Source organism: Dasypus novemcinctus, chromosome 9 (assembly GCF_030445035.2).
Source record: "Dasypus novemcinctus isolate mDasNov1 chromosome 9, mDasNov1.1.hap2, whole genome shotgun sequence".
In the NCBI taxonomy this organism is placed as follows: domain Eukaryota; kingdom Metazoa; phylum Chordata; class Mammalia; order Cingulata; family Dasypodidae; genus Dasypus; species Dasypus novemcinctus.
This window is the reverse complement of record NC_080681.1, coordinates 117888212-117907656: the sequence shown is the minus strand read 5'-3', so window position 1 is coordinate 117907656 and position 19445 is coordinate 117888212. Positions and strand designations below refer to the sequence as shown.

The following is a 19445-nucleotide window of genomic DNA, read 5'->3' as shown; positions in this document are numbered from 1 at the left end:
CCCCCCTGCTCAAATTCTTCTAGAAATCTTCCACGGGACCTTTAACTGCCATTACCCCCCCACACACAAGTTGCACCAGGGCCTCACAAGGCCCCCCCTCTCCCCACTATACCACCCTTTCCCTGGCTCCAAGCCTCTCTCCAACTCCACTACTGTCTTCACGGACGCCTCTAAGACCAAGTTTATTTATATTGCCTACTCTCCCAGCCGTGACTTGCCAACCGTTTACTGCCAAACCCATCCCGGATCGGTTCAGGTGGGCGAGCTACTAGCCATCCTCACTGCCTTCCAACACCACGGCAATGAGCCCGTCAACATCTTCACTGATAGTACGCCCTGCAAGTTTGTTCAGTTATTGCCCACACTGTTTTCTTTCCACGTGACACACCCATTGATCAAGCACTCCATGCCTTGCAGAGAGAGCTCAAGCTCCGCACACAGCCATAGTACATTTCTCATATTCGCAGCCATTCAGGGCTGCCTGGGCCTCTAGCCACGGGTAATTCTGCTGCCGACCAAACCGTCTCCACCCATACAATAGCCACTGTCGGAGACTTGGTCAATCAAGCCAAACTTCTCCATTCTAAGTTCCACTTTTCAGCGGCCTCACTTCAACGTCTTTTGCCAGGCCTCCCCAAGGAAACTTGCAAGCATTTGGTGCGCGCCTGTAAAACATGCGCCCCCTTCTTGCTGCTTAAACCGTTGCAGCCACAAGGGGTCAACCCCCGCGGCCTCAAGCCAAACTCCCGATGGCAAATAGATGTCACCCATGTGCCATCATTTGGGCGCCTCAAGTATGTCCATGTCACAGTCAACACCTTTTCTCACCTTTGCTACACTGTCCCCTTACCGGGGGAAACAGCCAAGCACTGCATTAAAGCATTGCGGCAAGCCATCTTATTCATGGGGGTTCCTTGGGCCTAGGTATCGCAGCTCCTCATTCGCTGCATTTCTCCAGCTCTACAACATTACTCACCACTTCGGCATTCCATACAACCCCCAGGGGCAGGCTATAGTAGAATGCATCCACCGCCAGCTCAAAGTGCAAATTCAATAAGAGAAGGATCTACGCCCACATAGTCAACCAGGCGACATTATCACTGCCTGCCTCATTCACATAAACCTCCTCTCCTTTGATAAAAACGGTCTTTCCCCCCTCCATAAGCATTGGGGCCCCTCCTACGCACCAACAGTTGCCCCGATGGTGTTTTGGAAGGACCCAGAAACAAACAATTGGCAGGGACCCAGTCCCCTTCTCACCCAAGGCAGAGGGTTTCTTGTGTCTTTCCAGAAAATGCCTCCCAGCCGCTCTGGATCCCCGGGAAAAACGTCAAAACCCGCCACCGGCCAGCAGCAGGTTCCAACGACGGATGCACTCGCCCATCGGATGGAGAGGCTAAATATGGCCGCAGACCTAGCTCATGACACCCTCCTCCTTGGACAGCTAGTACAGCTTGCTGTCCGCGCCTTAGCTTCAAACAAAAAACCTAAAAATCTACGCTCTCTCCTGCTTTTCATGTTAGCTCTGCTCCCCTCCACTACGGACCAGGCTAGTATAAGCCATCGGCCCTTTAACTGGACACTCTCTCTTTGGCAGCAGGAAAAGCTCCTCGCTAATAACATTACTGCGGGTGCTCCCTCATACTCATTGCCCCCCGCGTTCTCTTTCATACTGATAACCAATTCTTTGACTCCCGGCAGCACTTCAGCTCCCCGCAGCACGAGCAGAAACAGGAAGTCTTCACCGCCATCACAATTGCCACCCTTCTAGGTCTTGCCGGCGCAGCCACTGGAGCTGCAGCTCTCAGCCTCCAAGATAATTCCTTTTCAACCCTTAGGCAAGCTGTCGATGCAGATATCGCCCGCCTTGAGACTTCCATGGCCCACCTTGAAACATCTCTCAACTCCCTGTCCGAGGTCGTTCTCCAAAACCACAGGGGCCTAGACCTCCTCCTCCTAAAAGAGTGGGGCTCTGCGCAGCATTAGGAGAAAAATGCTGCTTCTATGCTAACCACTCTGGCCTCATTCGAGATAACCTCGCACAAGTTAGGGAGGGCCTCCGCAAGAGAAAGCAGGAACGTGAAGCCGGATGGTCTTTCTCTTGGGGGCTGCCCAATGAAATCCTTTCTTACTTTCTCCCCTTTCTAGGCCTGCTCCTCACCCTTGTCCTCCTATTAGCCCTAGGACTCTGGATCATCAGGCGAATTGTCCGGCTTGTCAAAAATCAAGTTAACTCTGTCCTTAGTAAGCCCATCCAGGTCCGGTACCAGCGAATCCGCACCACCGACGAAGACGCACCAAGAGTCTCCATTAATTGCCATCCTCCCCAAATGGCCAGCCGCCTCTCAATGCACCCAAGCCCCAGCCCCCCTGCCCCTACCCCTTCTCACCGCCCATCCTAACCCCTTACCCTTACCCTTTCCCCTCCCCCGCCCTGTTTATCTAAGGCCGCCAACATTCCATCGAGGCGCTGGACTGGTTAGCCAATGACGGGCAACGGGATCGGCCCGCCAGTCAACCTAAGACAGGGACACGGCCTTTTGCTGCCGCGCTTCCCCATGACGGGTAAGACTGGCCACCTGTGTGGCACGGGCATTGCCCGGCTGGGCACAATCCCGACCTAAGACAGGCACAGTCCCCCTCCCTCCTCAAATCAAGCTTTTCGGAGGAGCTTAATAAAAACAAAGGGGGAAATGTGGGAGGAAGGGTGCCCGGCTTGCCACAGTAGCAAACGGTGCGGCAAGAAGTGATACCGCCTCTGCCCACTGGGCCTAGATAAGGTGACCACGCCTGACTAGGCCTTTGCTGCTAACGGCTGGCCGGCGCTGCCCTCCCCCTTTCTATCTCCCGCCTAGCCCAACATCCGGCCAGCTCTCACTCCCCCTTTCCCCTACCCTATTCCAAACCTCTCCGCCAGCCCTCTGCCTAGCAACCGCTTACAATCACCTATCAGGAAGCAGTACCCGCCCGCACCTATCAAATCCCTCCACGCAGTCCCTAACCCTATAAAGCTATGTCCCCTTCCGCAATAAACCGGACTTGCGTACCAGACCTGGTCTCCGCGGCATTCTTTCTCCCCTCGCCGCGCGTCCTCCACGCCTGAGAGCCCCTCTGAGGCTGTCTGCCGCAGCCTCAGACGCCTTTGCAGCCAGCTGACCCCTCCAAACCCCCCCGTCAGCGTCGGGGTGCAAGCCGCCCCAGCCGCAATAAAGTTCTAAAACAATGGTGCTAAGGCATTGAGAACATTTTGGTTATTACAATCCATTAAGTAAGAAGGAAAATTCTTGTGGTAAACTGCATGGTCATAGTGCAAATTAAGAAGAGTTTCAAAAGTCTCTGAAAAGTTTAAAGTAACTAAAGTCATGTTGTTGTGTCAAACTATTCATGTCTGCCTATTTGCTCAAATTGTTGAGGTTAAATATGCAGTTATATAAGTAATATGTATTTCTGGACCCCTAATTAATTAAGTTAAACAGTATATAAAATAATGCAAATTACAAGTAACATCAATGAGTTGTGTTTGTGTCTAACTCTTTGTGTCTGCCCATTTTTAAAAAAAGCTCAATGTATGTCTTCATACATCAGGATAATATCAAATTAACAAATAAAAATTCTTAAAAGAGGTCTATTCAAATTGTTAAAAATTAAATATGCAGTTATATTTATAATTATTCTTAAAGCCCAAATTGAACTAAGCAGGATGAAAAAGTCATAGAAATCTGATTATGGAAACAATTGGGAAAGGGCCTCCTCTTTGCAAGAGCTTTTAAGGCAAGACTAGGTGTGGCAGATTAAACCTATCTACTAGGCTAGGGAATTAAGAATCAGTTTGCCTGGTAATTTCCCAGTTTAAACCTTTGTCAGCCATAAATTGGAAAAAAAAAACAAAACAAAACAAAACAAAGATTAGGTTAATTTTCACAGAAGAAAAATGTTGATGTAACCCGGCGGCCTGCTGCCTCAGTCTCCCACTCCCGGGTTGGACAGCAGTGGAGGAGACCAGTTTAGGCCAGTCCTATGGGCAGTGGAAGGATGCCCAAGAAGGAGCTAACTAAGTCGGTGCCATTTCAGCACTAAATTCTATTCCTTATTTGACAAAGGGGGGGAGCAGGTAAAAACTAAAATGGTTGGAATGTGATAGAAGAAGCAGTTAAATCAAACTTTTGCGTGGGAAAGTTAAATCTCAGATAAGCTGTAACTTCTGAAGTATCCAATCTATGGAAAAACAGGAAGAGCTTGCATGCTAGGCTTAGGGGTATAAATTGTGTCATTTTTCTTTGTTCGGGGCACCAGCCATATCTGGCTCTGCGCCCCTTCTTGCAAGATTGAGAATAAAGTATTTTCTTCTCCACAATCTGGTGAGCCTTATTTTCTTCCAGAAGATTTCTTTCCAATGAAATAAGGTAATTAGTGGCTCTATTAACAAATTTCAGTAAGTAAAGGAAAGTCCATAAAAACTATGGAGAGATCTTTCCTGGGTTATGATTTTAAAAAATTAAGTAATTGTGTAATGTGTTTTGAAACCTGGTAGTCAGTTATGCTTTTAAATTAATAATTTTCATAACTTAAAGAAAAGAAGTTTTTAGCTTCCTGTAAGGGAAAAAGAGAACATTCCTTGCATAAACTATTATGGTTTCAATTTTATTTAACTTGAGTGTAATCTCCCATAGTTAATTTATAAACTAAATTAACATATGTACAAAATCTTTAGTGAGTGAAATTAGGCTGAAGGAAAAAGATTGTAGATATGCTCTCTTAAATAAAGAGTAAATTTCTTTCATTGGTAATTGTAATTTAGTAAGTTTATTTAAACATGAGGTGGCTAGTCAATGTGGTTATAGTCAATTATAAAGAGTTTGTAAAACATCTTCCAAACTGAAAATGTTTAAATAGTTCTAGTTGTAGAAGTCATTGTTAACTAAAGAAACTTAGATTGGTATTGGTAGCAGAAATAACTTCATGATAATAAACCTGTCTGAAGGCCACTGCAAAATACACATTTAAGTAAATGGTAATAAAAAGTTGTCTTGATTCTATTGGAAAAATTGTTTTCATTCTAACAATGAAAAATAATATTTTTCCTCTATTACTAAAGTAAAGCACCTACTGTTATCTTCATAGTAAAATTGTGTAAGTAAATAGTCATTTGATATATGTATTGCGTTAAGTTGTTTAAAATATATATAAAGCAAGGAATAAACTTTAACATTGTCAAACTCTTGTGCATTCGAACCAGGCCTTGTATACATTACAGGTGGCCTCTCCATGTGAGTTATTGGCTAGGCTGGTCACTGACCCCTCAATTAAAAATATGTGCTATATCAGTCTCTGGTTCTGCTCCTGAAGTCGATGGAAACTATATTGCAGTTTCAAGCTCCTGCAGCCAATAATGACTCAGTACAAGTGTACAATGGATATCGCCTCCAGACTGGCACTGTTCCATGGTGCCAGAGAGCACTATGCACCAGGCTAGTAGAATACTGGAAAATCTCTGGAATACTGGAAGGATGCTGCAACTTGCTCACTGCGTTGAAGAACATGCTAAGTGGAGCCATGATACCAGGAGACTGTAAGTAAAACTTAAACACAATTGGCATTATGGCCTGCTTTCATGGAGAGATAACATGTAAAGTATTACAAACCTGAAACTCAAAACTAATAATGGCAACTCTGAATCCTTATGCATTAAGTAATACATTAGTTAATATTAAGTGCTGTACTTTTATCCTGTACTAAATATATGCCTAATAATTGTAATGTTATCTTTTCTATTTTGGATCAAGTGCAGAAGTATATTAGACATGTTAAATTCCTGGTAAAATCATTTTCTAAACAGTTAATAACATGTCTATAGAATAAGGTGGCAGTCTCAGCCAGTCTCAAGTTAGCAAAAGTGAGGCTTGCTTGCTGATGGTGAGTCACCTATTGAACAAGTCAAAATTGCTAGAAATTGTACAATGAAAACCAAGGTGTAAAAATCTTTATTCTGTAGTTCTGATCACTCCCACAGGTGAAAACTAAGAGTATTTCCAAATTAGTGTTCTAATCCTGCGTGAAGCCAGTTGCCCAAGGAGTGCCAGTTCACCAGGAGCATCTGACAGAGCGAATGAGTGTCAATCATTGAACAGCTTGGAATGTGTCTTCAGACAAAGCTAAGTGTCTGTTGCAATTTCTCTCTAAAGATGGATAACTTAAAAAAGAATATATGCTGTTCCCACCAGCTTTTAAGGAGTGCCATCTTTATAGGCACCTAACCTTGTCTACCTCTGTAATCCAATGTGTCCTCTTTTAAAAAAAACGGGTATTCCAAATTTTTAATTAAGTTTGTTTCTTTCAGAGTGAACATCTTATTAACCATATGAAAACTTCATCCAACTTCGTACAGAATGCCAGATCCATCTTCCTCCAGTTAGAATAAATTAAGAGTTTTACACCTTATTAGGCAATGACTACAGCCCATGGCCAGCAGGAAGCAGTTACAGAAAAGAGATCGTCTCCCTTCAGCACCCCTTTTAAATTAAAGGTGTAAACTCTTTAAGAGTAAAAGAAAAGTAATAGATGGATCTGGAACCTGACTGGAAATCCACGTGAGTGCCAGTGGCAGCAGAATAACTGCAGGAGGCCCCTGCCCAAGATTCTGCTGTCCAGAATGAAAAGTTCTAAACTTCTAAAAACGGTCCTGGATGCTGTACTAAAGACTGATAAATAATCAGTCAAGACAACAAACAGCCATCCACCTCATAGCTCCAACAATAATTATGCCAAAGCTTAGCAAGTTAATCTTTGGCAGAAAGGGGGGAATGATGTGGGCTATGGGTGGAAGGCTCTTTGTCTCTTCAGAAATAACTAAGTTGTTTGACTTGTGGGTGTGGAACGGTAAGAGGCTGCAGTCCTGCCCTTAGGGACGGTGACAGCAGGCTCCAGTCCCAGGAAATGTTTAACAAAGCAAGGGCTATAAACTTTAAGTATTTAGGGGAAATGCAAAAACCAAGGCTTATCTAAAATGTCTGGAGTCCTTGCTAAAAGCTTACCTAAGATGTGAAAGAGATATATGCTAATTGAAGCCTATTGAGAACTGAAACAAAGGGACCATTTGGCCTTTCCTCTCTGTATAAAAGACGTTTGAAAATCTTGTTCGGGGCTCGGGATTCAAACAGAAAGCTCCCGAGTCCGGCCGGCCGTCAATAAACCATTTTTCCTTCTCAAAATCATTCCTGAGTCCTGGCCTCTCTATTCTCAAATAATTGAACTTCTCTTAAATTCCACAACAATGTCATTCAGGATAATTCCCAAGTCCCGAAAATGTCCCCTATTACAACTGTTTTTCCCTCTCCCTAACCCCAGAACATCCATGGATCACTGCCTCCACAACAATGGTATTTCTTCCATTGCTAGAACCACAATAAGTCTATAGTAGAATACTAGTAAATTTATTTTAGTCCATAGTTCATTTCCCAATCCTGAGGACTCTGGGATGGTGATGACTACTCCACCATTAATTGAGGGGGACTTCAATCCCATACACCCGATGCCTAGGACTCTCCTGCTTGCAGCTATAGGCACTCTCGGTTCCTTGTTATGGTGTTTGTCCATCATCTCCTCCCCATTAGTTGTCCTGAGTGAGTTCACTGAACTGGAGAGTAGGTGTTGCAACTCCGTTGAGATTCAGGGCTCAGCTGGCACATGGACAGCCCAAAGATTTAAGTCTCTTGGGTGTATATCTACCAACTCTAATACTAATTATAGGTTCAAATAGAAGGACAGAAGAGTCATGCATAGGGAAACCACTGCTGAGTCTAACTCTGTCCACTGGGGAGCACTCGCAAGGGGCCAAATTCCTGAGCTATCTGCCCTGCCAAAAGTGTCTGGATGTCTTCATATCTCTGAGCAGCTTTGCTATTTGGGGTAGAATTACTTTGGCTGTCAATGAGATCCTGTTAAGATATGCAGAAGCACTATCTCTGGGATGGCCTCCCAACTAGCTTTGAAGTCTCTTAGCCATACAAACTCATTTGTCTTTAGCTTTTCCTCCTTTTGGTCAAGGTCCTTTTTTTTCCCAGATGCATTGCTTGTTGGTACTTGGTAGCAATCCCTCAGTGCCACCGAGGCAAAGCCTATACTCTGAATTACTATTCCATAACAGATGATTATCAAGCCAGTCCACAGAGCATATGTAAACCATTAAGTTAAATAAAATGTGAATTTCTAATCCAACCATCATTAAGCATTTCTGCAGAGGAAATTTATTTCCAAATACCATTATGATTTATGAAACACACACTACTGGAAGAGGAGGGAACTGCAAACACTGAGAATAAAAGGGGAGATGTGAGGAAGATGAGCAAACTAAAATTTGAAGGACCCACAGAAAGGTAAACCTTTAGAATCAAGAACAAAGAAGAGGGAAGTGGGTGTGGCTCAACTGATAAAGCATCCTTCTATCATATGGAGGGTCCCAGGTTCCATCCCCAGGGCCCCCTGACCCCTGTGGTAAGCTGGCCCATGCACAGCGCTGCTGCGCGCAAGGAGTGCCATGCCACACAGGGGCACTCCTGCGTAGGGGTGCCCCATGCGCAAGGTGTGCACCCCGCAAGGAGAGCCGCCCCACATGAAAAAAGCACAGCCCACCTAGGAGTGACGCCACACACACGGAGAGCTAACACAGCAAGATGATGCAACAAAAAAGAGACACAGATTCCCAGTGCCACCTGATAATGCAAGCAGATGCAGAAGAACACACAGCAAGTGGACACAGAGAGCAGACAACAGGGGGAAGGGGAGAGAAATAAATAAAATATATCTTTAAAAAAAAGAATAAAGAAGAGTGGAGCAGGTGGAGCTCTGTGGTTGAGTGCATGCCTCACATTTAAGAGATCCCAGGTTCAATCCTCGGTACCTCCTGTTTAAAAAAAAAAAAAAAAGAGAGCAGGTAGCCTGATCTTAATTAGACCAAAGGATCTTTTTGGAAAGATGTTATTAAGTATCTCAAAGCAAAATCTAAAAAAGGAGTCCTACAGAACACACTGCAAACACAATGCTGCTAAATGCCAACTAGATACAGCTTTTTGGGCAAGAGACAGCAAGAATAGAAAAAAGCTTTTAAAAGAAATAATGAAAGAGAGGGACAAGTTCCATTTTCCATTCTGACTTCCATTTGAAAAGCCAGAAGAAATGGGATCAGTAATATTTAGCAAAATTGTATTGATCAATTTGTAATTAACACCAATCCTTTTTCGAGCAATGCACCAAAAGGTTCATTCTGGAAAAAATGTCATATTCTCTATATAGCAACATGAGTCAAACATTTTAAAATGAGAATAAAGGAAAAACATATTTGGAAGAGAATCTCATACTAGTGAATTCCTTAAAATAGGTGAAATAAAAGTACCTTACATATTGAAGATTCTAAGGATATATTACTACCTAAAACTTGTTTGCCTTTTTAAAAATTTAAGGAGTTACCTCAAATCCATATATTAATAGAAGACAAAAGAAAATGACTTACAGTTTAATCTAAAGAACAATTTTATAAATGACTATTGCTCTATATAATACTCATATATTTATTAGATTTATATAGACACATACATATGCATGCATGTGTATCAAAGCACAAGATACTTCCACCTTTGCAGCAAAACACAAAATAACACTGGAAAAATTAAATTTTATAAAGTCATAATTTATAAGACTTTTAGAAGACTGCCACAGGAAACAATTTTAACAATAAGCTGTATTATGAGCTTAATTCTGTGCGATTTTAAAATGACTTGTCTATAGGTCGTGTCCTTCTACATATAGCAAACTAACACAATATAGAAAAGTGAACACCTTCATCTTCACTTTTCAGTCAACCACAACCTTAAAGCATTTATTTCAGTTAAGATACAGATTATACATGTTCAACTAATACAGCACTGCTTAAGGATTCTACTTAGTCCAAAATTATTCGCAATTAGGCAACAACATACTAAATTGTAAAACAACTATAGCACTTTTAAATGAGGAAATTGTTTTGAGATAGAGAAATTCAATATCAATGATGCTAAGCAATCTCAATAGATTTTATAAAATAGGTTAGTATAGTTCAGGCTTAAGTTGCCAGCTTCATTCAAAAAAGGTATATGACTTTCTCATTTTATTTATTATTGGGAGAAAAGAAACAGTACTCATAACCACCTATTGTCAATATTCTAATTAAAGAACTGACAACCAAACTCCATTTACTAACTAAATGTTCTCAAATTCAAAACACAGTGCCTCAGTGCTGGTTTACAAGAAAAAAAAAAAGTATTATCACCCTAAAATTGTCAACACTTAGTTATCTGAGATATTTTCATTGCAGCTGCAATGTTTGTGTTTGTTGCCTCTGAGTATGACTCATTCTCAGAAAGGTTCTCCCAAGACATTCTTGGATTTTGAGAATGCAGAAACCATAACTGGGACATACTGTGTGGGTAGTGTCATGACAGTAAATGAATAAGAGAGAAAAAGAACTCAAGATAGAATTTTTTTAAAAAAATGTTTTTTTATAAAAAGCAAATCACTAACAAAAGGCAGACGTTTCTGCAGAATAGGAAGGGTTGTAGAAAGCCATCCCAGCTCTGAAAAGTCTTCCTTGACATCCCTGGTTATATTCAATGCCCTCTCAATCCTTGCCTCTCACGCACTTCTTTCTTCTTCTACAATTTACTTAGCTGATTAACCTTATCTGGCTTCTCAACCACTCTGCAAGCAAACTGAGACAAAAGATTGTCTTATCTTAGAATCATTAGTACCTACTTCCCACAACACCTGGCACAGTAATGGCCCTCAAAAGAAAAATAGGAATAATATAAATCATAAAATAGGAATAATCGATTTTACAAAGCACTTTAACATTACCTCTTCTGCTCCACAGAGCAATCTTGTGAAGGGCATTATTAAACCTAATACAGGTTCCAGTTTTATAAAGAATGTTTAATTCACTCTCTAAAACAACCCAAAATCACAAAGACAACCCCACTTGCTCACCTTTGAGATAACTCCTTTCTGGGGCCTCAAAAGTCTCATAATATCCAGAGGATTTGCCAGCATTTTTTTTTTTTTTTTTTGCTTGCTTTTCATAATAGGTAGGAAGCACACAGCTCTGAACCTTACAGAAGAGTTTACTACATACAGCAATGTTAGTTGAAGGCTCTTCTAGAAATCAAAGATATTCGGAGAAAGTACCTTAAAGTATTTCTTCCTGGTCCTGTCTTCTTGTGACTCTGAGAAAGGTAGGGAATTGTAACAGTCAAAATGCTGAAGAGCGAATGATGTCATGGATATCATGAAGTTGCATCAATACCTAATGATGATTTAGCACAACAGTGCAACATACTATGCCAAGAAGCATAATATCAAACCACCAGGATGTTTTACTGCATTACTTTCATGACTCTTTATTAGCAAATTGATATGTAGAGTGGCTCTCCGATATTCTATGACAGAGAGGTTGTTGGTTCAGGCTTATGTCCTTAGCAAAGGCACTAATAAAATCTACAAATCTCTATGGCTTTCATTTAAGAATAGCAAAGGGGAAAATGGCCAAAGAACATTAAACTAGTCATCATTTTAACATTCTTGAAGTACAAAACATATCCATGGATTAATGGAGATTAAGTAACACATTTATATTAGGCTTGTCAAAAAGTAGACAGTTACAAGGTATAAAACAAGATAAAATAGAAAAGACACATGACTACACTCAAAGTTAGGAATTTTACACAGAGCATCACTCCTCAGTCAAGAGCTAGAGACAGAATTGTAAATGTTCAATTCTAACTAAAGGTATTTTCTGTCAAATTTTTTTTGTCCCTTTAAACACATGATGTCATTTTTCTTAAGCATAAGCAAAACCTACTTAAGTTACAAAAGATATTCGGTGTGTCCAAGCAAAACCAATTGCCTCAACAATTCCCCATAGCACGGTTCCAACTAAAGCTATCATTCCTCAAGGAAGAGACCACAAGGCTTCTAAACCGGCTTCCCTACGTTAAAGAAACTCTCCCAATTAGCATTTGAACAACAACAAAAAGTTGGTTCTCAAAAAGGAATAACAAACATAATACAACGTCGCTGCCAGTGTGACCTGGTAATGTCTGAATCTTCATCTACAGCAATCAGAATACCCCTACTTTTTGAAGTCCAAAGAGTTTGGCAATTAAGAAACGAAGCTTTCATTTTCTTAATAAAGTCCAGAGATTTAACAGACAGGGTTATTCCGAACCTTAACATGATTTCAAACGAACGAGACTTCATTAGCGATGATCTTAATCTGAAGAGACCATCAAAATTTCACAACTGTTATTTTTCTACGGGTACAGATTCATTCCCACCCTCTACCGTTCCCTTTGCACAAACAATTCTCACCAGGAGAAGACTTCCACAGCCACAACGTGATTGCTGTCTCAACCAAGGAGAGCCGCAGTTCCCATTTCTCTGCGGGAACACTCAAAAAGCTAGAGGGTAGGAAAGGCTGTTTATATTTTGTTTTTTTTAGGCCGTTTCCAAAATCTTCCCTTTGCAGCTGCAGCTTCAGAGAGGCTGGCCCCTCACCACAGCCCCAATTGTGGAGGGCACCCGACTCGGGCTCCTCTCGCAAGGAGTTAAAGATTCGGGGGCGGGGTGAGAGAATATCTGGAATGGCTATCCTTGCCCTGGCACACACCCCTTCGTGGCCTGGCGAGAAGAGGAGACCTCCCTGCTAGAGTAGAGGGTCGGGGTTCCTTCCCAGCCCAAGGGCTGGCTCAAACGGGGCTCTCCTCTTCCCCACCTAACCCAGAGGGGGCGAGAACAAAGTCAGCAAGGTTCCCCGGCCCAGCCACCACCGCGCGGGGTGCCGGGCCTGCGCCAGACCCGAGATGCCCGCTGTCCCCCCACGGGCCCGGGGCAGAAGGGATAGGAGACGCCGGCTCCCTGCCGCGGTCCCCAAAGAAGGCGAGGCCTCACCTGGTCCAGCCCCGCGCCACGCTTTCGGGTTAGCTCCGCCACCGACAATGGTGAGGGAGCCTGGGACAGGGCCGAAGACGAGGCGCTCCACTTCAGGCCGCGTTTGGCACGCTTGGGTTTCCTTACAGCTGGCGGGACCCGGGACTGCCCGGAGCCGCCATCTTCCTCCACTCAAACGCCGCGGCCACCGCTGCTCTAGCCGGGAGAAGACAGCAAAGAGAGCGCATGCGCGGGGGCCCGGCACTGAGGACGCGCGCGCGCACACGTCAGCGCGGCGGGCCCGCGCGGGGCGTCTGGGAGCGGAGCCAGACTGGGAGGCGACTGTGTCCCAGGCTGAGGGTCTCCGGAGATGGAACACTGCCTTGGGCACTAGACCAGGCGTGGAGAAATTTTGCGCTGTCACTCCCGCCTTCCTTGAGTCCCTAGAGCCGGCCTCAAAGCCGCACTCACCCGCTTCAGCACTACCTGAGGCAACTGCGCGGTTTTCCCAAAAGGTTTGAGAGTCGTCATATAAGTATTTGTTATGAATGAATGAATGAATGAACTGGGAATTTGACAAGTAGGAGGGCATTTATTCAACAGATATTTGGTGAACACTTGCTCTGTGCCAGATCATGTATTATATACGGTAATATATTTAAAAAGAAAATTAACAAGATTCCTGCCCTCGTGGAGAGTTCCATCATTTATTGACGGAAACAGGCAATAAATAAGTAAATAAACAATATAAAATTATAAATTGTGATAGGCGTAAAACACTTAATCATATCAGAGTTGACCTTTACTGAGTATTTTTTTATGTGCCAAAACACCGTAAGAACTATTGTGCTTACTTTACAGATGATGAAACTAAGGCAGAGGATTAACTAGCTCACCCACGGTCACAGATAGGATTTGAACCGAGGTGTTCTCACATCAAAGTCTATGATTGAAACAGGGGTCTTAACAAGAGGTCATTGAGCTTGAATTTAAATTCAAAAAACAGTCTTGTGGGGACGTGTTGGTGCAGGTGTGACATATTTATTAAATAATACACAGTATAGTGTGGATTTAGTAAGGAGTCCATGGTTTTCACCTGACTGGCAAAGGGGTCTGTGAAACAAAAAAGGTTAAGAACCCCTGCTCTAAACTCTGAAGGATGTTGCTTCTGACAGCAGGAGATATGACTGAGACAAAATTATACATGGCCTGGAATATCAGGGGAAAGACTGGACATTACCTCCTAAGTAGTGGAGATGTGGGGACAGGGAGGATACATGATGAAAACAGCGTTTTAGAATAATCTGCAGTGTGAAGGATGATTGAGGCAAGATTGGAGGTGAGAAGACAAGGGGGTGATGCTAAGATGATGGCCAGCTGGAGCCTCTCTTTAATAAGTATAAATAAGATGTTTGTTTTCCTCTGGGGTCCACCCCAATAATCAATTACTTCAATTCTTTTCTTATGTATTTATTTAGACTAGATTATATATACACATAGATCAACACTCAAATGGTATGAAAGGACATATAATGAAAACTAAATCCATCCTACCAGTCTCCTAGCTACATGGGCAAGCCCCACACCTCTAAAGTAAGTTCTGTTGTAAATTTCTTATATTCTTCCAGAAACATTCTATGCATACACACACACATATACGTATAAATAAAATAAATCTACAATGGCAGCATATTATATGTATTACATACACTACTCTGCACCTTCCTTTTTTTAAAAAAAACTGTTTCCTTGAGATAAATTGTTATCAGTACATTTAGGACCATTTAAATTTTGTTAATGGTTGCACTCCATTTCTTTGTGTGATGTAGAAAATCAAATCCTCTAAGGATGTAAATTTAGTTTGTTTCCAGTCTTTTGTGATTTTAAACAAAGCAAGAAAGGAATATCCTTGCTCTTTGGTTACTTGGCTGTACAAATACATCTACAGGGAAATTTCCTAGAAATGAAATTTCTGGGCCAAAGGGCATGTGTTTTTAAATATTGATAGGTTGTCATTTATTTCTTAACTGTTTATATAGCCTCAGTTTGTGCAACATGCACATCTCTCATATCTCAGAATGTTTTAGATGATGTATCACAGTGCCAGAAGTTTTGATAGCATGTCTCTAACATATAAGGCCCTGAATATATGAATGGTGTCTCAAACGTGCGTATTTTACAGGAAAGAGAAGCCCAGGCTTTAGAGTCTCTACCAATACTTGAGCATGCACTACTTCAACTTTTGGAGCTCTCCTCTTAGAGAAAGAATCTGCCACTACTTTCTCAATTTTAGAGCTTGTCTCTTCATTTTACAGATGAAGAAGCAGACAAAGAGAGAGGAAGGGACTTGCCCAAGGTCACAAGGAGCCTATATGATTATCTAGGTCCAGTCTCCTAGTTGCCTATTTGTTGGAACAAAAGCGATTTCCTTTACAGCATCCTCAAATAATCTCCAGCATCTCTGCCTTATTGGTATCCCTGGAAATTCAATCCCAGGAATGCCCAACTAATTCCCAAAAACAGTATAAGATTGTAAGAAACCTGTCTCCCTCTGCTGGTAACAGAATAACTACAAAGCCTAAACTAAATTTTGAGTCAGTTGTGAAAAACTAATCACATCTCAAGAATGAGACTTATAAAAAAATAAAGACAAAAAAGAAAAAAAAAAAAAAAGAGAGACTTAGGGAAGCAGACTTGGTCCAGTGGATAGGGCGTCCACCTACCACATGGGAGGTCCGCGGTTCAAACCCCGGGCCTCCTTGACCTGTGTGGAGCTGGCCCACGCGCAGCGCTGATGCATGCAAGGAGTGCCGTGCCACGCAGGGGTGTCCCCTACATAGGGGAGCCCCAAGCGCAAGGAGTGTGCCCCATAAGGAGAGCCGCTCAGCGCGAAAGAAAGTGCAACCTGCCCAAGAATGGCACCACACACACGGAGAGCTGACACAGTAAGATGACACAACAAAAAGAAACCCAGATTCTCAGGGCCCCTGATAAGGATAGAAGCTGTCACAGAGGAACACACAGCGAATGGACACAGAGAGCAGACAACTGGGCGGGGAGGGTAGAGAAAGAAATAAAAAAATAGATATTTAAAAAAAAAAAGTTAAGGCAAAGTTATTAAAAAAAAAAAAAAAGAATGAGACTTAGGTGATGTCTGATAGGCTGACAGTCTCATCCACCCTGTTGTTGCCAAGACTCAGTCAGGATAATTCACTTCAAGGAATGGGTTTACAGGAGAATATTCAAAATGGATATAGTTTCCGAGAGTGAATAAGACAAAATCCTTTATCCTGGTGATTGTTCAGGTAGTTAACAGAATGAACTGAGTTTTAGAAATACATAATTTGAGTTGCTAGTGAAATATACATGTGGACAAATAATAAGAAGCAGAGTTTAAAAATCAGAAGTGCCAGGTCAGTACAGGGCTGGAAATCAAATTTAGGAGCCTTCAGCATACAGTGAGTGGCTTACACCATGCATGCCTATGTAAGAAGTGTAGTGGACAAAGGACAGACTCCAGAGGTGAACAATGTTTCAGAGATTGGAAGTCATGAAACCAGAGAATTAGTGAGCATGTCACTTGACCTTCTAAATAAAGACTAGCAATGTTTAATACATGATTGCAACTTAGTAATAATCATTAGGACTACAAATTTCTCAACAGGAGGCTGTTACTGCAGAAAGAGTAATGGCATGCTAAGAACTTGAGAAAAACACATTCCAAGTCAGATAACTTGATTATAGCAGCCAAATGCAATACTACTGAATAACATTTTTTTATTATCAATTTTTATTGAAATGTATTCATAAACCATATACTCCATCTAAAGTGTACAATCAATGCATTTGGTATAATCACAGAGTTGTGCATTCCTCATTTCAACCAATATTAAAACATACTCATTACTTACCAAAAAAAAGGAAAATGAAACAACAAAAAATAAAAACAGTACTTTTTGTCTAGTTTCTTTCACTTAGCATTCTTTTTTCTAACCATTGATGGAAGGTTATTAATATTATTACTTTACTGTACATAGTTTGCTATGTATTTTTGTCCAAATAGCACCCTGATATTAACATCTTGTAACATTAATGTATATCTCTTCGGTTTTAGAGGAAAACGTTCTTATAAATGCCCATGTTCATTCTTCGGAAGAGGTTTCACTATGCTATACAGTCCCATGTTTCATTTTTTAGCTTTCCTTCTAGTGATATACACAACCTTAGACATCCCCTTTCAACCACTGTTATACCCATATATTAGCACTGCTAATTGCACACTGTGATGTGTTTTCACCATTTCTATTCATTTCCAAGCATTTACAATCTTTTTGCCAATTCTGCACAGATTAAACCTCAGCTTTCCATTCTCTAACCTCATTCTATTTTTTTTTCTAGCTATTAACTCCATGGGTTTGCTCATTTTCAGTTCATAATGGCAAAGTCATATATTTGTCCTTTTGTGTCTAGCTTGCTTCACTCAACATAATGACCTCCAGGTTCATACAAGTTGTCATAAGCTTTACTACTTCAGTCCTTCTTACAGCTGAATAATATTCCATCATGTGTATATACCACAAATTGTATATACCATTCGGCCATTGTTGATGGACACCTGGGTTTCCATCATTTCGCAATTGTGAATAATTCTGCTATAGACATTAGTGTGCAGCTGTCTGATCATGTGTGTTTTAGTCAGCCAAAGGGGTGCTGATGCAAAATACCAGAAATTGGTTGGTTTTTATAAAGGGCATTTATTTGGGGAAGAGGCTTATACTTAACAGGCCATAAAGCATAAAGTCACTTTCCTCACCAAAGTCTTTTGCCACATGTTGGAGCAAGATGGCTGCCAATGTCAGTCAGGGTTCAGGCTTCCTGTGTTCCTCTCTTCCCAGGGTTCATTTCTCTTGGGGCTCAGGGCCTCTGTTTTCTCCACAAGGCCAGCTGTAGAGTGTCAGGCAACAGCTCTGTCTCTCTCCCTGGGGCTTCTGCTGTGTCTAAAGAGCCATCTCTATTCCTCTGTGTTCTTCTCCTGTGTGTTCACTTCCTGGGCTCCAGCTCAAAACTCCAGCATCAAAACTCCAACTAACTCCTCTGAGCTTCCATGTAGTTTTTTTTTTTAAAGATTTATTTATTTATTTTCTCTCCCCTCCCCCCCATCCCGGTTGTCTGTTCTCTGTGTCTATATGTTGCGTCTTCTTTGTCCACTTCTGTTGTTGTCAGTGGCACGGGAATCTGTTTCTTTTGTGCCGGCTCTCCATGTGTGCAGCACCATTCCTGGGCAGGCTGCATTTTCTTTCGCACTGGGTGGCTCTCCTTACGGGGCACACTCCTTGTGCATGGAGCTCCCCTACGTGGGGACACCCCTGCGTGGCAGGGCACTCCTTGCACGTATCAGCACTGTGCATGGGCCAGCTCCACACAGAACAAGGAGGCCCGGGATTTGAATTGCGGACCTCCCATGTGGTAGACTGAAGCCCTAACCACTGGGCAAAGTCTGCGCCTCCAAGTAGTTTTATTGTGAGTCCCCACCCACTAAGGGGGCGGGGACTCAACATCCAACTGACATGGCCCAATCAAACCCTAATCATAATTTAATCACTTAAAAGTGGAACTTGAGACAGACCAGTTTACAAACATAATCCATTTCTTTTGGAATTCATCAATAATATCAAACTGCTACTGTGTGAATGACATTTTTTTAATGATCGATTTTATTGGTATATGTTAAAAAAGCATACAATTCATCCAAAGTATACAATCAATGGTTTTGTTGTTAATACTAAGATACTTACAAGAACATATCAGTAGAAATAAAAACACATGCTGTTTGCTTTTTGCCCTGCTTTTGTTTTGAGAGAGAATGGATGATTCAAGAGATGAGCATTATAAATCTTCCTCCAACGGACAAGACATTCTCTTAATGATAATAGCTAACACTTAGATCACTTAGAATGTGTCAAGCACTGTTATAAACTTTTCAGTATGGTAACTCCTTCAGTTCTTACAATCTACTTTTGAGGTAGCTACTAATATTATTATTATTATTATTTTCAGTTAAACAGCTTTATTCGACCAAAAAAAAAAAGAAAGCCGGGCCCTCTCCCATCTCTACCGCGCGTTTCCGGTGGGGTGGGCCACAGAATCCAGGCATCAGGGCGTCCTGCAGAGAGAAGGCGGAGTCACAGAGCTGGCCAGGCGGTGACCTCGCTGCTGCTCCGGGAACACGACGAATCTATTATCTCTTTTTTTACACTTGAGGAAACTGAGGCACGCAAAACTTAAGTAAACTTGCATAGAATCACATAATTTGTTCAAGTCACAAGTGTCCAAAATCGAATTTCAAAATCGAGGGTCTCTACTTCTACAGTGGAGAAAATTAAGCCAGGAGCATTGTTTAGGAAAACGCATAAATCTTTTTTAAAAGCATTTTTATTGAGATATATTCACATATACCATACAACCTATCCAAAGTGTACAATCAATTGCTTTAA

General features: G+C 42.0%; 1 protein-coding gene across 7 annotated transcripts in view; it reads right to left on the bottom strand.

Annotated features, from left to right (window-relative positions):
* The window catches only part of FBXO42 (F-box protein 42), a 156630-nt gene extending 143444 nt beyond the window's left edge, over window positions 1-13186 (bottom strand). For 6 of the 7 annotated variants that reach the window (XM_058304322.2, XM_071217762.1, XM_071217761.1 and 3 more), the window contains exon 1: window positions 12973-13186. The gene's annotated coding sequence lies outside the window, so the exon portion shown is untranslated. The remainder of the gene's footprint in view (window positions 1-12972) is intronic. The other variant, XM_058304316.2, reaches the window with a different exon arrangement.
* Window positions 13187-19445: the final 6259 nt, after the last annotated feature.